The sequence below is a fragment of the Furipterus horrens genome, unplaced genomic scaffold, assembly GCF_987537825.1.
Source record: "Furipterus horrens unplaced genomic scaffold, mFurHor1.1.pri manual_scaffold_7, whole genome shotgun sequence".
Taxonomy (NCBI): domain Eukaryota; kingdom Metazoa; phylum Chordata; class Mammalia; order Chiroptera; family Furipteridae; genus Furipterus; species Furipterus horrens.
This window is the reverse complement of record NW_028327177.1, coordinates 93,079,046-93,102,165: the sequence shown is the minus strand read 5'-3', so window position 1 is coordinate 93,102,165 and position 23,120 is coordinate 93,079,046. Positions and strand designations below refer to the sequence as shown.

Genomic DNA, 23,120 nt, shown 5'->3' with positions numbered 1-23,120 from the left:
GCAGGCAAGAAGGGACTGGCAAGAAATATTCAAAGTAATGAAAAGCAAAAACCTACAGCCACTATCACTCTGTCCAGCGGAACTGTCATTTAGAATAGAAGGGCAGAAAAAGTGCTTCCAGGACAAAGTAAAACTGAAGGAGTTCATTAGATCCAAACCACTATTATATGAGATGTTAAAGGATTGGTTTAGAAGAAGGAGGATGAAAACTATGAACATTAAAATGACAACAACCAACAACAGAAGCTGGGGAATCAAAACAAAGGCAAACTAAGTAGGCAACGAGAGTGGGAAAAGAATTATAGGTATGAGGAACATTATGGGAGAGGTCAGTGGGGGGGGGGAAGGGGGAAAGGGAGGGAGGTGGTGCAGGAATTAAGAAGCATAGTAGGAGGGAGTGGAGTAGACAGGAAGAGGTTGAGAAGAACTATATGCACAACCAATGGGCATGGACTAAAAGGTGAGGACAACTGGCGGGAGGGGGCCACCGGCTGGAGGGGAGCAGAGGGAAAAGAAATTGGGATAACTGTAATAGCATAATCAATAAAACATATTAAATATAAGTAAATAAAAAATAAATAAAAAAAGAAGAAAACTCATCCAGACAGGTAGGAGGGGTGGAGCTGAGGCAGAGAGGACGCAGTATGGTGGCAGAGGCAGGCTGGTGGAAAGCACAGTCACACATTTTAAAAAGTAGGTAGGGACACCTGGAGAGTGCTCCTAGCACTAGACCAGACTGCACAGCTCATGGTCCAGCACCAGGGAAAATAAAGCCTCATTGCTTTTGACTGTGCATGCCAGTTGGGGTTGGGGTGGAGGAAGAAACTGCCAGTGTCTCAGTAGAGTCCACTTGTTTAAAGTGCCCCACGGTCCTAGAATGTCCTACAACCCACCCACTCTGGGAATGATGGCCAGGACCACAGCTAGAGAGGCGCTAGTCCCATGCGGAAGTGGGAGAAGTGCCTGGAGAAAGGGCAAGTACTGAGCAAGCAGCATTTTTTCTTCTCAGACCCCTCCCCAACATACAGCACCACAATGTGGTGAAATGGGTCGCCTGTACTGATGAACACTGAGGCCCCTTATAATGTAACAGATGCAACAGCTCTACCTAAGGCACAGAGGCAAACACAGGAGCCTGTCAGGATGAGGAGACAGAGAAGTATGGCCCAAAAGAGGGAACGGATCAAGGTTCCAGTGGGAAAACTAAGCGACGAGGAGATTGCCAACCTAACAGATGTAAAGTTCAAAACACTGGTGATAAATTTGCTAACAGGCTAGACAGATATGCTTAAGTATGGCAAACGCATAAGGGAAGAAGTGAAGGCTATGCTACATCAAATGAAGGAATAGCCACACAAAACCAATAGTGAGGGGAAGGAAACTGAGGTTCAAGTCAATGATTTGGAACATAAGGAAGAAATAAACAGTCAACCAGTACAGAAAGAGGAAGCAAGAATTGAAAGAAATGAGTAGAGAGACTTCTGGCCTAGACTGACATGCTCCATCTCCCTCCACAACTAAGAAGGAATACAACTATTGCAAAACCATAAATAACCAGAAGTTCCAGAAAATAAAGCTACATGGAAGTCCAACATATGGAGTTATAAACAAGTGGTGTTGTCCGGATGGGTAGGAGGGGCAAAGCTGGGGCAGAGAGGTCAAGCTGTGCTGGTGGCTGCAGCTGTGGTGATGGCAGTAGACAGCGGTAGACGGCGGTGGACGGCGGTAAGCACAGACACCCATATTTAAGGGGAGGTGTGAAGCACCTGGGGAGCACCTCTGGCTGCAGACCAAACCCGTCAGCTCACGATTCCAACGCTGGGGAAGGCAGACCCCCATTGCCTTGGACTATGAGACCCAGAGGGCGTGGGGACAGAGGAGGAAGCTCCCAGTCTCTCAGCAGAGAATGAATACCAGGAATCCATCTTGGACCCTGCCCCCACACAAAGCACCACAGTGTGGTAAGAAGGGTCGCCCGGTAGTGACGAATGCACTGGGCTCTGCCCCTTATAGCTTAGGAGTTGTGACAACCCCGCCCAGGAAGCAAAGGTAAACAAAAAACTTTCAGGATGGCAGGGATCATGATAGAGATCCCAATCAGGCAGCTGACCAGACAGCAAATATATGATCTATCAGACCAGCAGATAGATAATCTTTCTGAGGCTCAGTTCAGAGCTCTGGTTATAAGAAAGCTTACAGACCTAACAGCGGATCTTAAACAAGGGGGGGAAGGAATGAAGGCTGGTCCTGCTGAAATGAACGAAAACACATACAAAACAAGTGGTGAGGTAAGGAAAACCGGGGATCAAATCAACAAATTGGAACATAGGGAAGGAGCAAACAGTCAACCAATGCAGAAAGAGGAAACAAAAAGTAAGGAAAGCGAGGAGAGGACCAGAAACCTCTGGGACAGCTATAAGCGGGCCAACATCCGAATCATAGGGCTGCCAGAAGGTGAAGAAGAAGAACTAGAAATTGAAAAATTATGTGAAAAAATAATGAAGCAGAACTTCCCTAACTTGTGGAAGGAAATAGACATACAAGTCCAGGAAACATAGACTCTCAAACAAGCTAGACCCAAAGAGGACCACACCAAGACACATCATAATTAAAATGCCAAAGGTTAAAGACAAAGAATCTTAAAAGCTACAAGAGAAAAGCAGAGAGTTACCTACAAAGGAGTGCCTATAAGACTATCAGCTGACTTCTCAAAAGAAACTTTGCAGGCAAGAAGGGGCTGGCAAGAAGTATTCAATGTAATGAAAAGCAAGGACCTACAACCAAGATTACTCTATCCAGCAAAGCTATCATTTTGGATGGAAGGGCAGATAAAGTGCTTCCCAGACAAGGTGAAGCTAAAGGAGTTCATTATCACCAAGCCATTATTATATGAAATGTTAAAGGGACTTATTTAAGAAAAAGCTCAAAACTATGAACATTAAAATGACAACAGAATCACAACTATCAACAACTGAGTCTAAAAAATAAAAACTAAATCCAACTAAGCAATCCAGAATAGGAATGGAATCATAGGTATGGGGATCATCTGGAGGATTATCAGCTGGGAGGGGAAAGTGGGAGAAATGAGGAAAGGGTGCAGGGATTAGAAGCACAGTTGGTTGATACAAAATAGACAGGGGGAAGTTAAGAATAATATAGGAAAGGGTAAAGCCAAAAAACTTATATCATGCCCATGGACATGAACTAAGGGGGGTGGCATTGTTGGAGGGAACGAGGATACTGGGAAGAGGGGAGCAAAGGGGAAAAAAAAATGGGACTACTCTATAACAGAATCAAATATACTTAAAAAAAAGACCTTATGAGCTTTTTCCTTTAAACATTTTTCTTTTGTTTGTTTGTTTTAGTTAAAAAATTCCATTGAAGGTTGAGATCACAACGTTTCTTAAAGGTGACCATGAAATCCCTTTGAAGGCATAGTAATAGATTTACAGTCTACTTTTAAATGATCTACTTAAACTTGATTCACTGATTTATACCATAAACTTCAAAAAGTAGATTGCTGCCATAGATGAAATAGCTTAATGTTTTCAAAGATGGTTTGAAATCAACTATGTAGCACACTGGACCAACTTCTTAATTTCTTTTCTCACTTCAACATCAGTTTCCTTTAATTCTTCAACACTGACAGTGCTGGGTACTACTCTGTGAGAAGCATAATAAGGTCATTCTTCTTACTTGAATTTCTTCTCGTGACTGAAAACTAACTCTAGGGTCACTCATGCTGTGTTCTTGATAAGGGTAAGTCTGCAGTTCCATCAGCATGGTCTCCTTTACAGATCTATAAGAGGCTGCTGAAATCTTTGTTGCCTCCTGAACACATAGCATCCATTCCATCTGTCCTTAGCCCAGGAATAAAGTCGCCTCTCCTGTAGTTATTAGTGCTGACTACTGATCTCTCAACAGACGCTCCCATTCCTTTGTGGTTGTTTTCACAGATGAAAATAAACTGTGTTTCCACAAAGCTGCCAAGCTTCAAATATAAAGTCAAGCAGAGCTCATCTTTTCCATTATACCTACAGGCCAGACCAGTACCAGCTCCCAGGGACACCTGAGCTCTGACAATGCCATTACCCCAGTGGAAGTTCTTGGTGACTATGTGCATTGATCTGACTTCCTTTAGTACAACCTTCTCTTTCTCCTGTAAAATTTGGAAAAATCTGGAACAGGTCTACAAGTAAATCTAAAGCCATGAGCCCAACAGGCTGTGATGAGATGATCCATGATATATATACTGATCACAAGCCCCTCCACAGGCTTCTGGACATTCCAGTGACGGAAACCACCAATAATTTTCTGTTTAACTCCATTGATGAACATTCTGTATCATCCTATATCAAGTCCCTCTTCACTTTTGAGCAATGTTGTGATAGGAGGACTGTATTCCAACCTATTAAGGTCATATTTCTTAATTTCAAATGTAACATCATTTCCAAGTTACAGGATATAACACCAGCACTCTGCAAGTCATGATATGCAGGAAACGGTATCTTCCTCTTAGAGCATCTTCCTCCAGAGTGTAGTCTGTGGTGGCAGTGGCTATGACATCATGCCCTGCTCTGGGCTGTAGGTCCACAAACATTTTTTAAAGCTGTATAATACTCATGGATGGGCTGTGATTCTTAACTATTCTTCTTAAGGTTTCCATGAAAAAAAAAACTATTAGAAGTTTTGCTTTGCTGAATATCTTTATACCTACATGTTTATTCATGTTCTTTACTGCCTCTTTAGGCTGGATTCTCAAAGTGAGTCAAAGGGCACATGTTTAAATCTCCTTGGTAAACTTTGCCAAACTACTTTCCAGACAGGTTGTACCAATTTGTACTCCCATGAACAGCTTGTGAAAAGTTTCTCTTGTGTCACTCTTGGAAGCACTGAATATTTATTATTTAAAATACTTTCTGCTACTTTTATCAGTAACAAATTGAATCCCTTAAATTTTTATATTTCAAGATCACTTAATATGTGTATATGTATTTGTTACAGAACCCCTGGGCTGCTCCAATTGAAAACAAACCCACGGGCTCTTTAGTTAGGGGCCCGATTGCCCACCACCAAAATTATAACTCTCAATACCAGAGTTTAGTGAAAAGAAAAAGAATTGTTTATTTAACAGTTATATAGATTTGGTTATTTGCGGATTTCTGTTATTAAGTCTTATGTTCTTTAAAACACCCATAAACACATATCCTTGCCTCCCCCCTACCAAACCAGGCTAGCTTTAGAAAAGTTAGAGAAACCGTTTCCCTACTTTCCAAACACGGTTCAGCTTTACCAGCAGCTGCCAATCACTCTTCTGATTGGGGAGGTCCTTTCTGAGCTGTGGTGCCCTCCAGCTCTCAATGCAGAACCGACAGGATTCTCAGCCTCCTTGCAAACTGCCTTCTTCCTGCAAACCGCATGGATCTCCTCTCCTCAAAACCGCATGGCGAGAGTCTCTTAAAGCAGCGGGGAGACCCCTTCTCCAAGCCACATGGAGAATTTAGCTTCCTTATTCCGCATGGAGAAGGCCCCTTCACCAAGCCACATGGAGGGGCGAGAGCGTGAGAGAGTGAGAGCGAGCATGAGAGAGCGAGCGAGAGCGAGCGTGAGAGCAAGAGCGCGAGAGAGCGCTAAAATGTCCGCAGCTGCTTATATATCCCTGACTGTGTCCTCTGACGCAGTGGGCATTGCAAACAGTTCTGACCATTCACAGAACCCTACGCAGGATCTGTGTGCTTTTTCCATACTGTCCTCTGGTTCAAGACTCCTCCCATCTGCCTGAGGCTTTGGATGCTTTAAAGCCATTTGCATAAAAAAGACACTAGCCACCAGCCTCAGGCATGTGGAGGCATTCTAAAAGCTTCTTCCTTCTCTCCATCCCCCAGCCACAAACTCTGGGGATTTTTGGACTCCCCTATTTCTGTAACATATTCATATATTCTTTTTCTTCTTCCTCTGTTCATTGGCTTTTCAAAATCAGCTTTACTTAGGTATAATTTACATTCCGTAAAATTCCTCCATTATAAGTATAAGATGAGTTCATTTGAAGTTAATGGTTTTTAGTATATCGGTGGTTTTGCAGCCATTACCACAATCTAGCTGTAAAACATTCCCATCATCCTGAGTTCTTTTGTGCATCATTTGCATTCAAGGACACCTAGCCTTAGGCCACCACTGATCTGCTCTTGTCCCTGTAGATTTACATATTCTATAAATAGCAAATAAACAAAATCAAACTATATGCAATCATTTGTGACTGGTTTCTTTCACTTAGCATTATGTTTTTGAGGTTCAGCTGTATTGTAGTATGTATCATTAGTTCATTTTTATTGCTAATATATGTTATTTAGTGGTTGATGGACATATAGATTGCTTACAACCTTTGGTTATTATGAACAATGCTGGTAAGAACATTTGTGTGCAGTTCTTGTGTCTTTCATATTTCTTGGGTAGATATCTAGGAGCAGAATTGCTAGGAACCCATTAAATTTAATATCACTATTTAGCCACAGAAAATATTTTTTTAAAGAATAGATAATAGCAATATATTTGATAAGAAATTATATTATAAAATTAAATTAAATTAAATTATATAAAAGATTTAAAGAGGAATGATTGGAGCAGGCAAGTGAAAAGTTCTAAGACATGCAGTGTGACTGTGTAATAATGGAAACCACTTCAGGATTTATTGGTAGATGGGTAACTACTACAGCCTAAAGCCAAGTGAAGGCAAATAAAATCAGTGAGCATCTAAATAAACATTGAAAACTTTTGTTCTGAGGAAAATGGAAATGGGATATTATTTGCATTCATTAAGACAGAAAAATGAAGATATATAATACATAAAATACTCTTTCCAAAAAAAAAAAAGGCCATCGAGATTATTGTGGATAAACAAAGTGCCAAAGAAACGAGCAGTTTGTTCAAGATGAACATATGTAGTAACTAAACATTCATCCTTGCTAGTAACCATAGAAATATTTTACAAATTGAATGTTATATTAAATTAACAAAATCAAACTACGTAATGCTAGAAAGGTTGTGATAGTGATCTTAGCTTTGTATGTTAGTCTAGTCCATGTGCAAAGCAATGTGGCAAAACTGTTCAGATCCTTGGAGTGGTAAGATTCTGAGGTAACTTTCATTTTAGCTTCCTTGAATGTAATTAAAATGTTTTACTAGAGAGGGAATAAACCAAAAGGTAGGAAAATAGCTGCGCAGTTTTCCCATGTGGTTGTTCTTTCTTCACTCTGACTCACCCAAATTCTAGAGGCACTAACCCAACGTGAGTTTTTTTATTTCTGGCCTAGAGAACTGTTTGTTCTGCTGTGGTCTGAATCCTGCTTTTCCAGCTTTGGCTAATGACACACACCTTGGGAGGTCCCCCCACCCTACTTCAAGAAAATGCTATTACTTTTCCCATTTCGAGTAAATAATTCTGTCATGTCTTTTCTCTGTTTCACTGATTTTGCTTTAGGTACTCATCTGAAAATATGCTTCCTGTTGTTTTTTTTTTAAGTTCTTTGTGGAGTTCTTCTGTATGGGTGGGACCAGACACTTGGGAGTCACTCCCAGTTATACAGTACACTACAGCTATCCAAAAGTGAGCGATTTTAAAAAAATGGTCTGCCAAAAAGTGTAAAATAGATAAAGTAGACCTAAAATCAAGAAATGAAAATTGACCCTTGCTCTATTTATTTCTCCCTTTATCTTTCAAGTTACCTTTTTTCTTCCAACATCAAAATATCTTTTAATTTCTGATGAATTTTTATTGTATTGGTAATACTTTCCCCTAATTTCTAGCATTATAGGCTTCTACATCATCCATGCTTAGATACTTTTCCTTATATAAGGCTGTAAGATTTTATATTGTTAGTTGAGTTTAGTAAAGTCATAGGTGAGGTAATGTGTAACAAGAAGTCAGGAAAGATAAAAAGTAAACATTTTCCTATTCATTTTATTATGATTGATAATTTTTGATTAAGAAATTTATTACCAATTTTCTTTGTATAGGGCAACCATAAGCACTCCTCTATTAAAACTGTAGATAATATTCCATAGGTGTAGATAATATTCTACACTGAGCCCAACCAATAGGGGTCTGCTGCTCGCCACCAGCAGCCAAAAGCTCTGGAGGCAGAGTTCAGTGGAAAGGAAAGAAATCTATTTAATTTTTAAAATATCTGGGTAACAATGGTAAGGTAGGAAAAGGACGGAGTATGACATCAAAAATAGCTATTTAAATATTTGTATTACAACTACTACATCGATTCAAGAACTGAAAATAACACAAGAACAAAAATCTGTAACAAAAATCTGTTTACAGTACTGTTATCACTAGTGTCATTGGACCAGATTACCCTGGCTGGTTTGGCTCAGTGGATTGAGCATCGGCCTGCGAGCTAAGTGTCGCTGGTTCGATCTTCCAGTCAGGGCACATCAGAGAAGGAAAACTCTGATTCCAAAAAACCTCCGCTGCCTTGCGGCATACCTCTTCAGGGGAAAGGCTAAGGGAGTAAACCCCGACAGAAAATCCGGAGCCGGAGTCCCTAAGGCGGTTTGACATTGTAGTCAACACCGGCAACTCCTGCGGCGCACCTGAAGCCAAGCTGTATTGACTCCGTCTTTCCCTTGGATCTTTCAGCTGCGAAGAGAGGGGGGGGTCTGCTGCATGGGCAACAGCAGACCCTCCATATCACCCTGCCCAGGCTCTGTAGCTTCAGCTTCACTGGAGAGGACACTCCAGCGTCATCGCAAGATGTCGATTCAACACGGGAGGAGACAGATACCGTGTCACTCCCGAGTCGGACTGCACAGCCATTCTCGGCGGTGCAGATAGGCTCTTAAGAAGCTACACCATCGTCTCTCGAGACGGACGGCTGCCGCCGCCGCCGCATTGGACCAGACAAATATCTCTGTTCCCTGAAACATATGCTTCAGGTTGTTAAATTAAGCTTGCCATAAGAGAAGAAGACACAAACTTTGGTCCCGTTTAGTTTTTCTCCCTCTATTAAACCCCTGAAACTAATATTTCAGTCTGACAGGCCTGAGTTCCGCTGACAGGCCCATGCAGGGGCGGGGTGTGGGGCCTGCCGCTGACATGCTGACAGGCCCGAGATTTCTCCCTCTCCCCTCCTCCTGCCTGGTGCCCAGGACCTCCAGCCCCCAGTGGCCAGGAAGGAGGGGAAATTACAAAGGAGGCAGCGTTTCCGCATCCTTCTTTTTAATACTTTCCCCAGAACCGCTTGTGCGGGCGGGGTGAGGGAGGAACATGCAGTTCAACCCCTCCCCCATTTCTGGAAGGAGGCCCCCATTACATAGGTAGTGTACAGTTGTGTTTTATCTTTTTGGTCTTTTCCATTCAGATTAGCCTCACTACTTAATTTCAGGAAGAAATGGTTCTGATTTTTAAAAAATTAATGTAGCAATTGGAAAATCCAGACTTGTTATGTGATTTGACTTTTCTTGATCTCCTCTGATCTCTGCCAGCTTATTCAGGTGACTACAGGTCTTTTTGGATTTTTTTTTTACACGAACTTGGTATTAATAGTTGGCTGTTTCCGTGGCCTTTTGGATATTTCTTTTCCTAATTTTTTTGTACCTTTCTGACTGTTCTAGCTGAAATTCCTTCAAGTATTTTCTCCAGTAATTTCTCCTTAAATGTTAGTGTTCCAAAAGTTCAGTCATTGTTTTCCCTGTAAATGTTATTTTTGGATCATCTCTTATATTACAATAATTTTAATAACCACTCAAATGCTGATGCCTTTCAGATGTTTTGAGCCCTGAGGTCTGAGTTTTCTACCTAACTGCCTGCTTACATTTACTCACTTGGATGTCCAATAGAGACTCGAAAAACAATACACCCTAAACTGAAATGAATCATTCACTACCCCCTATTCCTATTTTCAAATACAGGTAATGGCATTGTCATCTACCCAGTAGCTCATTCTAAAAACTGCTGTCTTCAACACTGAGCACATGGTACACGCCCCTTTCACTACTTTTAATGCTGTCTTAGTTTAGGACTTTATTATTTCTTTACTTCAGTAACCTCATAACTGGTCTCCCTGCCTTCTAATCATCCTCAAGTCATTCCCTCCCTCAGTAGAATGTCATTCTGATATTGGTATATCCCTGCCCTAAAAACCCTGTAGTGGTAAGTCTCCTATTACCTCTATGATAACAGTTATACTGCTTGATTTATCTTAAAAGGCTTGGCTACTGTTTACCTCTACAGCCTCACCCTCACCTACTTCCATTCTCAGTTTTGTACTTCACATCCCCCCTCCCCTCTGTTTCTTACCTCTGTTTGCTCATGCTGTCTCAATCTCCTCCTGACTCATCCTTACTCTTACCTTTCATGACTCAGCATGGGACAACTCAGCATGGGACAACTCCTTTCAGGAATCCTTTCCTGATTCCACAGGGTTGGGCCAAGTGCCCCTCCCTCTTCATTATTGGATCATTCTTGTTACTAACGTGATTTTTCTCTTATTAAAAAAAAATTATCGCCCTGGCTGGTGTGGCTCAGTTGGTTGGAGTGTTGCCCCTTAATTGAAAGGTTGTGGGTTACATTCTCAGGGCACATGCCTGGATTGTGGGTCCGACCCTCATCTGGGCCCATATGATTCCTAGTCCCGGTTTTTAGGGAAGCAATCGATCATTGTTTCTCTCTTGAGTGGATGTTTCTCTTTCTCCCTTCCCATCTTTCCTCCTCTCTCTCACCACCTCCTTCTCTTCCCCTCTCTCCTTCTCTCTCTCTATCTCTCTCAAAGCAATGAAAAAGAATATGTCCTTGGGTGAGGATAAAAAAAAAAAAAAATTATCATGACCATATTCTCCCTTCTAGCTACTTCTAATTTATTTCTTTTTTATTTGGTCAAAAAATTTTCAGTGAGGTATAATTGTTCTACATTAGTTTCAGGTATATAACATATTGATCTGTTATTTATATGTATTGCAAAATGATCACGTCAGTAATTTAAGTTAATATACATTACCATACATAGTTATAGAATTATTTTCTTGTGCTGAGAACTTTTATAATCTACTCTCTTAGCAATACAGTGTTAACTATAGTTGCCATATTGTACATTATTATGTAAATCCCATGACTTATTTCTTTTATAACTGGAAGGTTGTACCTATTTGCTCTCTTCACCCATTTCACCCACACCCACTCCCTACTTCTGGCAACCACCAGTCTGTTCTGTCTGTGAGTGTTGGTAGGGTTTTTTATTTATTTTTAAAATCCCACACAGTGAAATCATATGGTATTTATCTTTCTCTGTCTGACTTATTTCACTTAGCATAATGTCCTCAAGGTCCATGTTGTCACAAATAGCAAGATTTTATTCTTTTTAATAACAATATTCTGTTGTATACCTATGCTATATTTTCTTTCTTTTTTTAATAGTATATTTTATTGATTATACTATTTGAATAATTCTTTCCAGTCCTTTATTGCCTGCGAAGTTTCTTTTGAGAAATCAACTGGTAGTCTTATGGGAACTCCTTTGTAGGTAACTCCCTGCTTTTCTCTTGCTGCTTTTAAGATTTTCTCTTTATCTTTATTTAACCTTGGGCATTTTAATTATGATGTGTCTTGGTGTGGTCCTCTTTGGGTCCAACTTGTTTGAGACTCTCTGTGCTTCCTGAACTTGTATGTATATTTCATTCACCAAATTAGGGAAATTTTCTTTCATTTTTTCAAATATATTTTCAATTTCTTGCTCTTTCTCTTCTCCTGGCATCCCTATGATTCAGATGTTGGCACATTTGGAGATGTCACAGAGTTGTCTTATTCTCTCCTCATTTTTTTGAATTCTTATTTCTTCATTCTGTGCTTGTTGACTGTTCATTTCTTCCTTATGTTCCAAATCATTGATTTGAACAATGGCTTTCTTCCCTTCAATGTTGGTTCCCTGTGGATTTTTCTTTATTTCACTTAGTGTAGCCTTCATTTCTCCCCTTATGCTTTTGCCATACCCCGTGAGTTCTCTGAGCATCCTGACTACCAGTGTTTTGAACTCTTCATCTGATAGGTTGGCTATCTCTGTTTTGTTTAGTTCTTTTCCTGGGATTTTGTTCTGTTCTGTCATTTGAGCCAGATTTATTTATCTTCTCAATTTGGTAGCCTCCCTGTGTTTGTTTCTATGCATTAAGTAGAGCTGCTTTGACTCCTGTCGTGGGGCACCTGTTACATTGTATGGTGTGGCGTCTTAGGTAATTGTGAGGGCAGGGCAAAACCCGCTTCACCACGTTTGTTTCTGAATATGGGGGAGGGGTCTGAGAGGGGACAATGCTGTTACATGGCTGCTGGAGACTTGCTCAGTAATTGCCCCATTTTTAGTCACTTCACCCACTTCCCATTTACGACTGGTGTCCCACTAGCTGTTGTCTTGTTGGTGGTTCCCAGAGTGGGTGGATTTGTGTATGTTCTAGTACCATGTTGGCCCTTTAAGCAGGCTCTCCTGAGAGAATGGCAGCTTCTTCTACCACACCAATCCCTACTGTTTTTTACAGCCAGAAGTCATGAGGCCTTATTTTCTTGGTGCTGGAACCCTGGGTTGCACCGTCTGGTCTGGAGCTGGGATCACTTGATCCACCACACGTGAATGTGAATGTGGGACCACCCCTCCCACTGGTCACCGTTGCCACTGCCTCACTGCTGCCACCACATTGAGTCCTCTCTGCCCCAGCTCTCTGTCTCCGCCCCTCCTATCCACCTGCATGAATTTTGCTTCTTTAAACCCTTGGTTGTTGGACTTGCATAGAGTTTGATTTTCTGGCAGTTCTGGATGTTTTTTGTTTTGAGGTTAGTTGTGATCCTTATTGGTGTACAAGGAGGCAAAACCTGTCTAACTATACATCCATCTTAACTGGAAATCCTATGCCACATTCTTTATCCATTCACCTATTGATAGACATTTAAGTCGTTTCTATATCTTGACTATTGTAAATAATGCTGCAGTGAACACGGGCTGCATATATCTTTTTGAAATAGTTTTCTTTGAATAAATACCCGAAGTGGAATTGTTGGATCATATTGTAGTTCTAGTTTTAACTTTTTGAGGGAGCTCCATATTGTTTTCTGTAGTGACTGCACCAATTTACATTACTTTTTTTTTTATCTTCGTCCAAGGACATTTTTCATTGCTTTGAGAGAGAGAGACAGAGAGACAGAGAGAAACAGAGAGACATCAATGTAAGAGAGAAACATTGATCGGTTGTCTTCTTGTATGCACCCTGACCAGAGATCAAACCTGCAACCTTGGTATGTGCCCTGACTGGCGATTGAACCCATGGCCTTTCTGTCTACCTAGATGATGCTCCAGCCACTGAGCCACACTGGTCAGGGCTGTATTAGTTCTTTATATGTTTTGGATATTCACCCCTTAGATAAATGATTTGCAAATACTTTCTCCCATTTAGTAGGTTGCCTTTTCATTTTGTTGATGGTTTCCTTTGCTGTGAATGCTGATCTTTTTCCTTCCTTTTAGAGCAAAACTGCTGGGGTGTTTGTTGTTGTTGTTGTTTGTTTGTTTTGTTTTTTCCTTCTTTTCATCTTCCTTCCACTCTCTTACACTAAATGACCATAGTATGTAGTTGAAGATTTGGTAGACTTATTGGATAAAGTGTTATAGCTTTTTAGGTTTTAAAATTTAACTTTATAAGATTTCTTTTGTAGATAAGCACTGTGAATAGTTTGTATACATTCAGAATTTTGTTTTATAATGGTATATTAGAATATATCATTCTTTTTTTAAAAAAGGATTGTTGTATATTTTGATGTATTTTCACTTCAGTGCTGATAACTACCTCATTATTTTTGATGATTGTGATATTGTGGTTATGATGTCTGATATTTCATCAGATGAACATTATCCAGTTTGGATTGGGCATTAGTTTTTTCCAGTTTTTAATTTATATTAACTTTGCTTCAGTGAACATGCTTTGCATATGCCATTGTATATGTGTGTGAGTATTTCAGTATTTCTATAGGTTAGATTGTTGATGTGGAATTACTCATTCAGGAATACAAGCATTTAAAATTTTAATAAGTGTTGCTGAGTCATTTTCCAAAAAGATTGTAGCAGTTTACACTCTCATGCCTAGAGTATGTACTGTTTCTCTACATTCTTGCCAGAGCCAAGCTAGTCTAATCAAAACTGATAATGATGACTTTGTTAATTGCCCACCTTTCCTGAGCTTTTAGGTCTCTTGAGAGTTTTGGAGTTAGGTGCTTATTTGCCCTTTCCCATCTCTCCCTCTCTCTTTTTCTTTAAAACATAAAATTCAAATAATATAGGAGGGTATAATGGGAAAATTTCTCCCCCCATCCTAGTAGTTTATAAGGTATCCAAAGTAAGCATTTTGAGTTTTGAACTGAGTGAATTATGGCCTTCTGTTTGCATTATTCCGTGAATTGACTGGGTTTATAGCCCTGTCACTCAGGGCCAGGAGTACATTAGCGTTCTGGGTGAGAAATGGAATTATGAGATCTGCTAAATATAATTTGGCTTAATTTATTCATAAACTGGTTCCCACTGTTCATTGAGCTATAGATTGCTCATCTGTGTAATATATTCTAAGTATATTTACATATAGAACCTGAGAATAGTAATTTCCTTTTGATTTAAATTTTATTAGGAAATTCCCTAATTATATTATGATATGTGTTTCATATTTTTCACAAAAGGTGTTCAGTCTGTAGTGTGGGACAAAAGCTTAGCTGATTTCCTTCTCTTCACAAGTTGTGGTTACTTGCGGTAATATTTATGTGTAACAGGGCAATGGCATACTATTGTTAATACCTGTATGTGTTAGAATTCAGCTGTTACTGATCTGTTTTTTTCTTTCTTAGCTGTTTATTGTTTAAGTAATTATTTAGCAAAGAACTTAATTTTTAATAACCTTAACCAATAAAGGAAAGGCTTACATAAATTTCCTGATTGAAGAAAGTCAGTGACTACATATTTAGGCATATTCTATTAATTTAATAATAATAGCTGCCATTTTTTTAGCAGATACTATGTACATATACTGTATTAAATACTTAACATGCTTAACATAATTTAATCTTTATCACACTGAGGTGTAGGTACTGATATTATCCTTAATTTATACATAGGGGTTAATAAATATCTTTTTATACCTAAAGGGATACTTAGGTTAAGAAATATGCTTAAGGTCACAGAGTAAATTAGAAGGTGATAGAGTAAACCGTATTAACACATAGTTTGGCTTATGTTATGGTAAATCAAAATATTATAAATTCCATTCTAGAGTACAGATTATTTGATTTATTCATTAAAAAATCATTTGCAACTTGTGCCTATTGGAACTTTCTGACAGGGAATTAATGTTATAGAAAAGATGGAATTACAGTGCTCTTCAAATTGATTTGGATGTAAAGGTTTGGGACTTAGATGCTTAACTTGGAATAAAGTCTTGAGTTTCTGTTTTAAGTGTTTCTTTAGTGAGAAATGTTATCTGAGAGAGAAATCTTATTTGTTAAGATGTTTAAATTGGGCTTCAGAAAGAAAAGAAGGCTTTAAACAAGTAATGAGTTTGGGTGGGTGCAACGCTTTTCAAGGCCAAGAACAGCATAAGGAAACATGTAGAGGCTTGGGGCTTGTGTAGGGAATTGCTAGTAGTTAAACAAGGATGGAATGGATAGTACTTTTAGGAAGAACAGAAGCTTGGGTTAGATGATTGAGGTCATTTTGAAAGATTTTGAAAGATATCACAAATTTCAGATTTGATTTTGAAGGCAGCAATTAACAGCCCCTTTATAAAAGGAAATAAAGTGATCAAATTTGTACTTTAGAAAATAACTAGCATCAGTGTGGAGAGTAGAGAGTGTGGAATCATAATCATCATCTTGGCAACAGTTATGGATCTGGGTTAGAGGAACAGAAGTGGGAAGGGAAAGGTAGTGGGGAATTAAGAGATTGTTCTGAATCAGAATTCATAAGAGTTGGTGACATAACAGATGCCTTAGAGGGTTATATATATTACCTGTTATTACTGATAGTATTTGTTATTACTACTGTTTCGAATTTGCTGTAAGTGGCTTTTGCTGTTCTCATATTCATTTAAAATGTGGCTGACGGCTGAATTCCTGACTAGAGGTGCTCAGGAAACGGTGGGTAAAAGATGAAATGGGTCTGGGTTGTAAATGTTACATTCATGAAATGTTTAAGACACTTATTTGGTGCCTACGAAGCAGGCATTTTGTTAGGTCTAGGGATATTGTTGATTCTGATCTTCAAGGAATTTGCCATAGTCATGAGGAGTTCAATAGGTCTTGTTTGCTGTTCTTAACCTTCTGTGTAAACTTGGGCTTATGATTTAACTCCTCACCCTGTCTGTTCATATGGGATACTGCTTACAGTATTCTTAAGTTTAGATGAGGTAATGTATATAAAGTGCCTGGCATAAGCAAATGCTTGTTCTCTTTCATCTGCCATGGACAGAGAGAGTAGGAAACCCAAATTTATTAGAATTGTGTGTCAAGTAGGTGGAAGCAGACAGTGAATGCATTTTTTAAAGAAATTTAAAAAGTTTACCTTTTCTGACGATTTGGTATCATAGGCCTGATTGCTGTTTTTATTATTTTCACAATTGTTACTATAGGTATTGGCTTGTGTGTCAGCCTCAATTTACTGATTTATTAAATGAACAAAATCATTGATAATTCACAGGGTTGTTGGGAGATATATTAGAGATAGTGGAAAAGAAACTGCCAGGCAAACATAAGTAGCATAGTAGAATGGTTGAAATAAAAAAGATTAAAATGTACATTTCTCTCCAGTACTAGCTTTGGTAGGCTCTTTGGCAAGTTACTTAACCTCTTTTAATCCTAATTTCTTTATCTGTACTATAGGGATAATAAAACATCTACTTCATAGACTATTGTAAAGATTAATTGAAAGAGTGCATGGGAAGTAGCTCAAAAACTTGTGATTATTGTAAATTATGTGGTATATTTTTTGACACTATTGAAAAATGAACTCGTTTTTATTTTTCTTTGCTCTGTCATTAAAATTTCTGTATAGATAGATTCGGAATATAAATGATGTTTCCTTTCATGACAGTGAAAGAAATCAGTGATCTTTTTAAAAGAAAACTTCACTCTGGCCCTAAAAGTTTTCTTGGAAAAAATGTTTAAGGTCCTGTGATTAAGCTATAAATGGAGGTAGCATTTGAAATGTGATACATTTTTTCCTAGCCTGTCTGAGCCAGTTTCCATGCCTATAAATAAGGATAGAAATAGTCAATTTAGTTAACCATATAGGAACTTAATAATAATTAAATAAGATTGAAGTATATGAAAATGGCTTTGTAATTTCAGAACATTCTCTAACTCTATAGAATCTGTTGTATAGCATTATACAGGAAGAAAACTAACCAGTTTATTCCACCACCCCACCACCCAGAGTGTGATACTTTCTACTATTAAATTTTAGTTCAAAATAAAATGAAGAATTAGTGACTCTTAACTGAGGGCATTATCTGCCCATCCTGAGAAGCAGTGGATGTCATGAGGGATAGTGGTAGTAGACAGTCTTCGAACATCTGAATTGTGGTGGCAGAAAAATGGGAGCCTCTGCACTATACTCAACCCTGTAAGGGGTTTATTTGCTTTGGTCCCAATAGTAATTTCCCATCTCAGTCAAAATTACTGTTTCATAAGTTGCATTGTTGTTATTTCTATTTACTCACTTATAGTCCTGAGATAGTGATTTTATTTCCTTTTTTCTTTCAAAGTAAAATTATGATATCTAAAGAACTCACCTATGGATGTGTGACTTGTCTAACCCTTGAGGAGATAACTCTCTTGAAGACTTAATTATCACTAGCAATAGAGAGACATGAGTAAAGACCAAAGTATTTGAAACATTAAAATTATATGCCAGGCCCTGGCTGGTATGGCTCAGTGGATTGAGTACTGGCCTGAGAACCAAAGGGTTGCCGGTTCAATTCCAAGTCAGGACATATGCCTGGGTTGCGGGCCAGATTTCCGGTTGCGGGGGTGTGAGAGGCACCCACACATTGATGTTTGTCTCCCTTGCTGTGTCTCTCCCTTCCACTCTCTCTAAAAATAAAAGAAATAAAATTTAAAAAGAAATAAAATTATATGCCAATCTGAGTATTGTGCTTAAAGAATGGAAAAAGCCACCATGATTACCTTATTAAGCAAGCATTTAAAAAAGCTGTGAATGCTCATTTTGGGGAGCAGATGTACTGTTTGCATCTTTAAACATTTTCATTGAATTTGTTTGCCAAGTAAATTGTTTTATGTGTGGGCAATTTTTTTCCCCTAAATAAGATCTGGATTCCTATGTTTTGCCAATTTTGACAATATTTAATGGAACATGCTTTTAAAAGTTTCTCCCTCTCCTCTACCTCTTAGTGACTATACAAATCAATATTAACTTGTCCTTAGATCAAGCCCATGGTGTACATTATTTAACAATATGTAAGCTTACATCTCTTAAACGTTGTAACCTTGTTCTATATTTCCCACAAATGTGATCACAATGACTTCCTTTTGTGGCAAAGAAGGCTATTATTATATAGGTGAGGGTTTTTTTTAGTATCAGACGTAGAGTGGTGGTGCAATTATTTTGTTGTTTCAGTTGATCTCAGGATGGTTTAAGCTAACATTTTGTGAGGAAAATAATGACCTATGAAATATAGTCAGTATTGTGTATTTAAAATACCACAATATCCCCTCGTTTTATTCTTAATATGCTAAAATACATGGCATTTTAATAAATATTGGAATTGAATTTTTGACATTGAGGTAATTAGAGACCTCTTGGGGTTGAAAAGATTGAGTTTGGAGTCAATATTTGCTCTTTAATACCAGTTACCTAAGTAGGAGGCTCAAAGACAAAGTAAGTTGGATGCATCTTACTGTGATTAACACACCACTAGAAGAGAAAATAATTAGGATTTGCTTATCAACCCATCAGTTTTGGAATGTGGGAAATGGGTTAATCTCCTCCAAATTAGAATTTAGTGTAGGCTTTCAATAGTCTCACCTCTCAGAACTATAATGTTCTGATGATATGTTTTTTGTATCTCACTGAGCTTCAGAAATCTAATTTACTTTGCTTTAAGTCCTGGTGAAGGACTGTCACAATTTGCATATTTTGAGAGGATGTAATCACTCTGGCTATGTTTTGTATTTTTGTAATGTTCTCATTAAATTTTTTAAAATTTCACCCTTCTACCTTCTCCACTTCTGTCCTTCATAGTCTTATCTCTGTTCCTATGTAGAGAGATAGAAATACATTTTCTCCTCTTTCTCTTGTGAGCTATCTCCGCAAGAAAAAAATTATGGTACAATGAATATGTCTGGAATTTCACTTGGAGATGGAAAAAATCCTAGCAAATTTATAACATTTGCAAGACCTCTGGGTATATGTTAACAAGCTTCTTCTAGTTTACATGTGAAATTTTAGCTTGGCAAGAATACTTTATCACTTCTCTGTATTTTTCTATAGCATATGAATAAAACTTTATATTTTCCCCTTCATTGCCACAACTTAAAAATTCCAGCCTCTGAAACGTGGTACATTGTCAGTCAGGAAGCTAGGAAGGTTATATAAACAAATAAGTTTGCATATAATATGCATATAAAGACTTGTGGACTCTGAAGAAATAACTAAATTGTTGGTGGCAAAAATGTACAAATCGTGGATCTCCCTATTTCTAATGGCTCCCACTGCAGTTCATCCTACACACAGCTGCTCAATTATCAGAGCTGTTAGAATAATCTCCCTAAAGCAATATGTTTACCAAATCCTTTAGTAGTGGCTTCTCTCTTAAGAAACATCAACTCCTTAGTACAAAGCACAAAGCCCTCACTTACAGCTTCACTCTATCACTTCCTCTCTGTTTGTGTTTTGTTACCCCCTGGCTGGTTTGGCTCAGTGGATTGAGCGTCGGCCTGCGAGCTAAGTGTCGCTGGTTCGATCTTCCAGTCAGGGCACATCAGAGAAGGAAAACTCTGACTCCAAAAAACCTCCGCTGCCTTGTGGCATACCTCTTCAGGGGAAAGGCTAAGGGAGTAAACCCCGACAGAAAATCCGGAGCCGGAGTCCCTAAGGCGGTTTGACGTTGTAGTCAACACCGGCAACTCCTGCGGCGCACCTGAAGCCAAGCTGTATTGACTCCGTCTTTCCCTTGGACCCTTCAGCTGCGAAGAGAGGGGGGGTCTGCTGCATGGGCAACAGCAGACCCTCCATATCACCCTGCCCAGGCTCTGTAGCTTCAGCTTCACTGGAGAGGACACTCCAGCGTCATCACAAGATGTCGATGCAACACGGGAGGAGACAGATACCGTGTCACTCTCGAGTCGGACTGCACAACCATTCTCGGCGGTGCAGATAGACACTTAAGAAGCTACACCATCCTCTCTTGAGACGGACGGCTGCCGACGACGACGTTTTGTTACCCTCTGGGGCTAGGTCTTAACTATAAGTAAGTGTACTGCAGTAATCTGTTCCTCCTCCACCATCTCCTTCTCCATGCCTTTCACTTAGACACCACCCTTACACATAAGTGCATCCTTACTAACTAATGGTGGCTAACTACATTTTTCACCAGTCTCTCAAAATTTTGGTACTTAATTCATACTCTTAGTTTATTGTCAGGTTGAGTTCCTCTTCATTTGATTTTATAAATGTGTAGTCATTCTGAGACAGGTGCCCAGTAAATTTTATAGACTGAATAATTTGCCTTAAAGGTGGAATGAGAGTTGAAATTGACTCTTTCTATTCTGACTGCTTCAGGAAAACTTCATAAATATAGTGGGATTTCATAAGCTTGAACTCAAAGACCAGAGAGTGTTTAGTCTAACTAGGAGAGGAGGAAGGCAATGTGGAGTTTTTGAAGAAATAACTGTCCAGTCAGCAGTAGCTCTGAGACAAGGGCAATCTACTTAATACACCTGAGCCTCAGTTTCTTAATCTATAAAATGGAGATGGTAATATCTACCTGGTAGGATTGTCGTGAGGATCAGAAGGGCCTGTACATAGCAGGCAGACAATAAATGTTTATTATTATAGATTAGGTACTGGTATGGCCCAAGAAAAAATACGTAGGCTGAAATGTGGTAAAGGGGAGTGATGTTATGGAAAATGGCAGAGAAGGGAGCTTCAAAAAGTGTTTTTCTCTTCACCATGCTATTAAGCTAGCATGACTTGTCTAAAGCAATTAGTGTGGTATTCTGGAGTGTAGTCAAACACTTCCAGCATGCAGCGAAATGCTTAATGAAGAGAAATGATGGTAAATTTTTGAGAATTTTGGTGTTTTGCATAGTGGCTACCGTATTTCATTCTCTAGCCCTGTGGCAGGCAGCTGTGAGTGTGGTGGCTCATTTTTCATGGTATGACTTGCTAGTCCTTTAGAAATTTGGATTTAAAATGACATAATACCTCCTCCTCTCCCCTTTTTAAATTAGATTCTGGCATTTAAGGAAACCTCTGTCATGTCACTGGCTGACCGCAGAGATAACAGAACAGAGACTTCAGTGACAACACATAACAACGAATATAAAGTCACTAAACAGACTATTGCAGCCTTCAAGAAATAAAAGCAATCCCCAGGGAGATGAGAGAACCTAATTTATAGAGTTACCATATTAAAATATTCAAAATTTCCAGTTCTCAACAGCAACAAAAAGGACTAAACATTCGAAGAATTAGGGAATTATGGCCCATTCATAGAAAGGATAAAAAAGAAAATTGCTAGAATTTATTCCTGAGGAAGTCCAGACACTGGACTTATTAGACAAAGACTTTAATTATTTTAAATATGCTGAGAATGCTGAGGGAAACTATTGGAAAAAAAGAACTAAAGGAAATCAGGAGAAAAATATGTGAACAGGTGGAGAATATCAATAGAGAGATAGAAATTGTAAAAAGTACAGTAACTGAAATTAAAAATTTAATAGAGGATTTAGTAGCAGGTTGGATCAGGCAGGAGTCAAAAAAACCTGAAGATTGAAATTACCTGTCTGAGGACCAGAGAAAAAAGATGAAGAAAAATGAATAGTATCTAAGGGACCTATGGGACACTATCAAGTGTTCCAATGTACACATTACTGCAATCCCAGAAAGAGAAGAGTGAGAGAAAGGGGCATAAAAAAATATTTGAAGAAGTACTGAATGAAAAATATTTTACGGTTTTAGATCTTATATATAGGTCATTGATCCATTTTGAATTTATTTTTGTATTTGGAATGAGGTGAGGTCCAACTTCATTCTTTTGCATGTGGTTATAGTGTCCCAGCAGCATTTGTTGAAGAGACTATTCTTTTCCCATTGGCTGGGCTTGGCACTTCTCTTGAAATTCAGTTGGCTCCACTTGCCGACGTGGCACCACAGACAAAGCAGCTCCAAATTGGGGACAGAAGTTATTCCAACAGTAGAGAAGTAGGAAAGGGGGTGAGGGGAGTAAGAGAGGGAGAGAGAGAGAGAAATATCGATGTGAGAGAGAAACATTGGCTGCTTGTTTCTCACACTCACCCAGACTGTGGATTGAACCCGTACCCAGAGGCTATGGGTGCTGAGACATAGGCAGTGGGGAAAAAAGAAAATCTGTTGAGTTCTACATAAATATTTGACTATTCCGAAGGCAGAAGACCCAGAGAATGAGAGAAAGTAAGAGAAGTTACCACAATCAGATATGTCTTCAGAAATGATCACTCTGCCATTGATAGCGCAATTAATTAGAAGAGATATAATAGGATACTGCCTGGCTGGTTTGGCTCAGTGGATTGAGCGTCGGCCTGCGAGCTGGTTCGATCTTCCAGTCAGGGCACATCAGAGAAGGAAAACTCTGACTCCAAAAAACCTCCACTGCCTTGCGGCATACCTCTTCAGAGGAAAGGCTAAGGGAGTAAACCCCGACAGAAAATCTGGAGCCGGAGTCCCTAAGGCGGTTTGACATTGTAGTCAACACCGGCAACTCCTGCGGCGCACCTGAAGCCAAGCTGTATTGACTCCGTCTCTCCCTTGGACCCTTCAGCTGCGAAGAGAGGGGGGGTCTGCTGCATGGGCAACAGCAGACCCTCCATATCACCCTGCCCAGGCTCTGTA

General features: G+C 39.2%; 1 protein-coding gene and 1 pseudogene across 33 annotated transcripts in view; one reads left to right on the top strand and one right to left on the bottom strand.

The window, feature by feature from the left end:
- The window catches only part of SLMAP (sarcolemma associated protein), a 163,771-nt gene that overhangs the window by 44,445 nt on the left and 96,206 nt on the right, over positions 1–23,120 (top strand). The window lies entirely within an intron of this gene.
- Positions 3,570–4,600, bottom strand: LOC150004800 (pyruvate dehydrogenase E1 component subunit alpha, somatic form, mitochondrial pseudogene; annotated as a pseudogene).